We start from the raw sequence: 7,557 nt of genomic DNA, 5'->3' as shown, positions 1-7,557 counted from the left end.
TTAATAAGGTTGCACAGCTTCTCTTTTCATCATTTATCTCATGCCTGTATCAGAATATAATAATTTAATTTTAAAAAAAGAACAACTTCAAGAGTTTAATATTAGGTATACATTTTTATCTAAAGAGGAACCTAGCAAGATAAGGACTTCAATAGGAAACAATTTACTGAAATTGCACTGAAGAGCTAAGACCATTAAATAGAAAGACATTTAATAATTCTTCTTCAAATACCTCTTAATCTTTGGTGTCTGATCTTGATGTTTTAGTGGCTTCTGCATTTTCAGCTAGTACTTGGCACTGTCAAAATACATTATTAATTCTTCATCAGCTTCACTGCATCCTTGTTCTGTTGGTTAATATTTCCATTGTAGTTTTTTATTAAAGGAAACTGAAGGGCAAACTGAAGGACTTTACCATAATTTAATACAATAGTAGGAAAAAATCATAGCTCATGAATGCCTGTTTATTGAGAAGAATTGTCCTCGAGCCTATAGGATATTGTTGGAGAAAATAAATGATTTTTAGAAGTTGTAATCTCTCTTTTAGGCAAAAAGAGTTAATGTATGACAATGCAACCATAACTGTGAATGATTTATGCAGTCAATAAAAATTTACTTGGGGCCTACCTTCAAGCTGGGTTTGCAGTGATAAGAAGTCACTGTCCCTGTCCACAAAGAAAGACAGTATTTTGGTTTTGTAAGTGCCTTTTGAAATTTTTGAATTATTGGTGTTATTAGAGACCCCCTGGTAGTTATCATAAGTTACCAACTGGCTCTTGCTTCCAGTTGGTGACACAGGGTCCTCAGTCATTTGTAAACTCCCCTCCCAAATATTTCTGGTTGTCCTCGGAGCTGGCACACATATTCACAAACAAGTCCACTCCTTTTGATTGCCGTCCCCACTTCCACCTTTGGAGCTGCTGTTGATCTGCTGCCTGTGCTCCCTGCTGCCCGTGGCCCCTGCTGCCCGTGCTCCCTGCTACCCATGCTCCCTGCTGCCCGTGGCCCCTGCTGCCCGTGCTCCCTGCTGCCCGTGCTCCCTGCTGCCCGTGGCCCCTGCTCCCCCTGTTCCCTGCCGCCCGTGGTCTGCTGGGCTCTTTGTGGCTAAGCCAGGGAGAATGCCTTCCCGCTTTGGGTTTTCCCTCTTTTAGATTCAGTGTATCTCATTTCAGGCAATTTGTCAGACAAGGTTCCCACAAACACCAAGAGGGCTACCTAAAATATAAAGATAAATTTTTTTAAGTCAGTGAATGAGTTTGTATGAAAATAAAGGAAATCCTCAGAGGCCCAGCAATAGGGAGGGGCTCCATGGAGGAAAGCACGCGGTGGAGTCGCCAGCAGCTGTGGGGGCATCTCCTGACCCAGATGGCCAGAGCGTTGAGTTCAGGGCTGAAAATCGGGGGTGGGGGGTAGGCTGGGATGAGGCCCTGGGCCCGTGTAGGACGGGAAGTTGGATCACCAATCACCCCTACATAAAGTTAGGACCCACAAAGAGCCTCACCATTAGAAAAAGGCCCCAGGGGCAGAGGCAGACAGCAAATAATCTTGTCTGCTCAGTCTTGAACAAGAATGGATATAAAAAGTCTCCTTTGAGAATCTGTGGCCACAGACTGACCCTTTTGTAAATTTGGGGTCTGAGTTTGCACGATTTGCTTAGTCCAAAACAATCCAGAATTTTAATCTGAAGTGGACCCAAGTTTTGCATGTGCCCTGCGAGGTAGAGACAAGGCTTCCCTGAGAGAAGGCCTCACAACTGAGGACTCAAAGTGTTCTCACAGATGGGATTCCAGAGCATATGCACTAATAGTAACACACACACTCACACTCGCAATACACCAGGAAGTAAGCCCAGGGGCAAGAGTCAGCAGAAAAAAGCAAAGAGAGCCTCAAAGTCTTCAGCTATTATAAATATCAGGTAGAAAATATAAATTATGTTTGATATATTCGTAATAGTAGGAAATGAAACTTAAAAATTAGGAAACTAACAAAAGTAAGCAGCATATTTGATTTTTAAAAAAGAGCTTCCAGAAATAAAATAAATCATATAATTGAAATGAGTAGGAACAGACAAAGCTAAAAATTGAAATAATGAAATGGAAAATAGATCTGAAAAAAAATCACACCAAATACAGAACAGAAAGACAAAGAGGCATAGAATATGAGAGGGAGGTTATGACAGAGGATAAAATAGTTCTTCACATGTCTAAAGCAAATGGTGAACAGGAAATATTTGAAGCGATAATACTAAGTGATAAAAACAAATGAAGGGAAAAGGAAAGAAATTATATTCCAAATTTCTAAAATTTGCTCCTTATAAAACAAGGGAAGGTTGGAAAAGAGAATGGTGTGTGCATGCACATGCAAATGTGAGTGTTGGTTAGCTTCATGATTATTGTATCACCTTATTCCAATGGCAGAACTATCTCTTTACCCTAGGTTATATTTGCTTATTTGTTCTTCTGTCTCTGCTTCAAATTGATAAAGTTTTCTTTATTTCCTTTGTTCCATCCTATGGTTTAGAATTGTGTGTCTTTTTTTTTTTTTTATTCTTTTTAATTGTATAATTAATAATATATTTTTCTAACAAAATCTAATTTAATTCTCTCAATCCTCCTCCAAAATCAGCAGGATTTTATCACTGGACTCCCCACACTCCCATATCTCTTGTTTGTTCTGTCTGAACTTGTAAATTTCCCTTGTTTTCCAATAGTTTATTATGAGAGTTTTTACAGATAGCATAGTTGTAAGAGTTTTACTGCGAACATTCATGTAAATACCACAGAGATTCTATTAATCTTTTTATACTTGCTTTACCATATATTTTTCCATTTATTCACCCCTCAACCATCCATCATTCTATCTTATTTTCTGATGCACTGCAAAGTAAATTGCAGAGCATCTACCCTTGTAGATCAATTCACTTATCTGTTAATCCATCTATCAATCCATTTTAAGAACACTTGAATGTAGGTATATGTATCATGCTCCTTGAACACTTAATACTGCCGTGTACTTTTCCTAATAACAAGGATATTCATGTACATAACCACCTTTCATGGTAATTCCATTTGTTCCAACCCAGATTAGCCCCAAGACCAAAGAACATGCCTGGCCTGGAGTTACTCATGAGTTTAATTAGGAACTTACAAAAAGGAAACAATTTTTCCCAATGGGGAGTGAAGTCAACCTTCTGCCATTCCACAGAGAGAGAGTGAGGAGTGCCCAGGTTGGGGCTCATAAAGGTTTGTGGCAATGGAGTTTCTCACGAGATTTGTTTACAGCAAGTCTCCTGAGATTTGGTTTCTAACTGATTAGGGGAGGGAAGTTTTAATGCTTTCCCCCCGGAGGAGAAGGGCCTGTTGCCCTGGGTCCCCACACCATTCAAGAAATAAACATTGATATAAAGCTTACTGCTTATATTCCAATTTTTCCATATGTCTCAATAATGTCCTTTTGAGTCTTTTTTCCTCCATTATTAGATCCAACCCAGGATCATGTATTGTATTTAATTGTCATTGTCTCTTGAGTTGCTCTTTCTTTTCTTTTCTTTTTATTATGGGAACATATATACAATATAAACTTCCCCATCTCAGCCATTCCCAAGCACACCATTCCAGGGGATTATTCCCATTCATAAGGTTGCAGTGCCCTCACCACCTTCCATGGCTAAAGCTTCCCATCTCTCTAAGCAGAAACTCTACTTCCATTATCCATTAACTTCCCATTCCCCTTGCCCCCACCCCTGGCAACATGTATTCTAATTTCTGTCTCTATGAGTTTGCATATTCTCCAATATTTTTTTCTTAGTTACCATAGAGTTTAAATTTAACATCCTAAATCCATATCATTCTCATTTGCTTTGATACCAACTTAACTTCAAAAGTACAAACTATGTTCTTATACCCCTCTGTCCCCCTACCTTTATGTAGTTCTTGTCATAAATTGTGTTGTACATTATGAGTCCAAAACCACTGATTTATTATTACATTTTATGCATTTGCCTTTTAGATCCTGTAGGAAGTGAAGAGTAGAGTTACACACCAAAAATCTAATAGTATTGGCATTTATATTTACTCAGGTTGTTATCTTACTGGAGATCTTTATTTCTTCATGTGGCTGTGATCTGTTGTTTAGTGTCCTTTCCTTTCAACCTCCAGAACTCTCTTTAGCATCTCTTGTGGGGCAACTCTAGTGATGACAAACTCCCTCAGCTTTTGTGTCTCTGGGAGTTTTAATCTCTCCTTCCTTTTTGAAAGACAGTTTTGCTGGCTATAGAATACTGGGTTAGCATTTTTTTCCCAGCACCTTAAATATGTCATCCCCTTGCCTTCTTGCCTCCATGGTTTCCAATGAGAAATAGCACTTAAATTTATTGAGGCTCCCTTGTATGTGATATGTTGCTTCTTTCTTGTGGCTTTTGGAATTCTCTATCTCTGGCATTCATCAGTTTGATTATAATATGCCACAGTGTGACTTATTTAGGTTTATCCTGTTTGGAGTTTGTTGAGCATCATGGATGTATATTTTCATGGTTTTCACTAAATTTGGGAAAATTTCAGCCACTATTTCTTCAAATATTCTCTCTTCCCCTTTCTCTGTTTCTTCTCTTCTGGGACTCCCATAATGGATATATTGGTATGCTTGACAGTGTCCCACAGGTTCCTCAGGCTCTGTTCACTTTTCTTCATTCTTTCTTCTTTTTTGCTCCTCAGACTGGATGGTTTCAATTGTCTTATCTTCAAGTTCACTTATTCTTTCTTCTGCCAGCTCCAATCTGCTATTGAATCCTCCCAGGGAATTTTTAATTTCTGTCACTGTGGCCTTTAGCTCTGTTTGAATGTATTCCATAATTTCCATCCCTCTATTAATTTTCTGTTCTTGTTCATCCATAATTTTCCTGATTCCCTTCAGTTCTTTGTCTGTATTTTCCTTTAGCTCTTTGAGCATATTTAGGACCATTAAAAAAAAATCTTTGGTATGTCTCAGGTCTGATTCTCATCAATGGCTTTTTTTTTTTTTAATTGCATTGAAAGATATTTATTACACTCCTGTGTGAATTCTTTTATTTTATATGTTAGAGCTGTGGCTGAAGACTCTTCCATAGACAAAACATATTTAATGAGTTCTCTGATGTCCAATAGCAGAATAATGTCTAAAGGTTTTCCAACTTAGATTGGTGAAATGTTTTCTCCCCAGTTTTAATTACCTTATGTCATCTGAGGCTATCAGTGAAGCATTTCCCACATACATGGCAGGTGTATAGTTTCTTCTCACTGTGAGTTCTTTCATGTAACCTAAGTTTACCACGTAAATGGAAGGATTTCCCACATAGATGGCAGACTTATAGTTTCTCCCCAGTGTGAGTTCTCTCATGTTGCTTAAGTTTTCCATGTAGACGGAAGGATTTCCCACATGGGTGGCCAACTTATGGTTTCTCCCCTTTGTGAGTTTTCTCATGTTGCCCAAGTTTATCATGTACACAGAAGGATTTCCTGCACAGATGGCAGACATGTGGTTGCTCTGCAGTGTGAATTCTTTCATGTTGCCTAAGGTTACCACAACGACTGAAGGATTTACCACATATATTGCAGATATTGGGTTTCTCTCCAGTGTGAATTCTTTCATGTCACCTAAGGTTACCACAATGACTGAAGGAATTCCCACACACACTGCAGACATATGGTTTCTCCCCATTGTGAATTCTTTCATGTTGCCTAAGGGAATCACAACAATTGAAGGATTTCCCACATATATTGCAAATATTGGGTTTCTCCCCAATGTGAATTCTTTCATGTCACCTAAGGTTACCACAATGACTGAAGGATTTCCCACATATATTGCAGATATTGGTTTTCTCTCCAGTGTGAATTCTTTCATGTTGCCTAAGGGTACCATAATGACTGAAGGATTTCCCACACATATTGCAGACATATGGTTTCTCCCCAGTGTGAGTTCTCTCATGCTGTCTGAGTGTAAAACTATCAGTGAAGTCTTTCCCACATACATGGCAGACATATGCTTTTACTTCAGTATGAGTTCTCTCGCATTTTCTGAGGGTGGTACTATCCATGAAATCTTTCCCACATCTATGGCAGGCATATAGTTTCTCCACATTGTGAATTCTTTCATGTTGCCTAGGTTTAAAACTTTGACTGAAGGAATTCCCACATAGATGGCAGACATATGGATCCTCCACAGTGTGAATTCTTTCATGTTGTCTGAGGGTAGAACTACCAGTGAAGTCTTTCCCACATAGATGGTAGCCATATGGCTTTTCTCCAGTGTGTATTTTCTCAAGTTGCCTAAGGCCAGAACTACTTCTGAAGACTTTTCCATATAGATGACAGTTATATGACTTACATCCAGTTCAAATTTTCTTATTTTGACCAATGAATGAATGATAATTGAGAACTCTTTGAAATTGTTTGTTTACATTGGATTTCTTTCCCATGTCAGTCATTGTGGAATGAGTGAAATATTCTCCCAAATCATTACTTTCAAGGGGATCCTCTTCAGTGTGAGAAATCTGCTTTGTCTGGTTAGCACATGTGTCCTTCTCAGAGATATGTTGCATGGTTATCATTTCTTCTTTTTTATGGTCATTTTCCATGACTGGACTCTGTACTTGGAGAAACCTTAATCCTTCTTTCCTAGTTCCCCTTGTTCTGACTGTGAAAGCACTTCTGATATGCAGACCTGATACCTCATGAACACCAGATGATTGATGTTCTCCAGCATAACATCTCTGAACATCTTTCTCTGGTTCATGTCCAGCATGGCCCACTCTTCCTTGGTAAAGTTGATAGCTGCATCATTGAAGGTCCCTGATTCCACTGGGTTCATTGTCAGTAGTTCTACCACCAACTGTCTTCCTCTGGGTTTTCACTCTCAGTCCAAGCACTAAGCATCCAAGCAAACCTGTTTTCCTCCATGGCCAGCCACCACTGGGGTCCTGGATGCTGAAGCAAGAAGCTCTCTCATCCAGCTGGGTCTCCAGGGCATGGCTACACCCTGCCGCCATTTCCGCCGCCTAGGGGCCTTTGCCTCCCTCATCAATGGTTTTTACAACTTTAATTGTCTCTTTGGCCTGGGCCCTCATTCCTGTTTCTCTGTATATTTTGTAATCTTTGGTTGAAACTTGGACATTTTGATATTTTAATAGGTTATCACTGGAATTCAGACTGTGTTTGGAGAATAGCTCCTGGCCAGAGTATTTGTCTTCCCCATCATTTTTGCATGTGCCTCTTGTCTTGGGCATGTGCAGGTGTCCCTAGGATTCCCCCTTTTACTTTTACACAGATACACATGTCCCCACTTCCCTAGTGTGCCAGTTTGGATATATTATGCCCCCCCAGAAAAACCCATGTTCTTTGATGCAATCATATGGGATAGATTGATTAATCTTTTTGATTAGGGTGTGACCTCTTGATTGGATATTTCCATGGAGATATTACCCACCCAACTGTGGGTAGTTTCTTTGATTAGATTATTTCCATGGAGTTGTGGCCCCACCCATTCAGGGTGGGTCTTAATTGATTTACTGCAGTACTTTAAAAA

This window comes from Choloepus didactylus, chromosome 20 (assembly GCF_015220235.1).
Source record: "Choloepus didactylus isolate mChoDid1 chromosome 20, mChoDid1.pri, whole genome shotgun sequence".
NCBI lineage: Eukaryota > Metazoa > Chordata > Mammalia > Pilosa > Megalonychidae > Choloepus > Choloepus didactylus.
Note: the sequence above shows the minus strand (reverse complement) of the source record.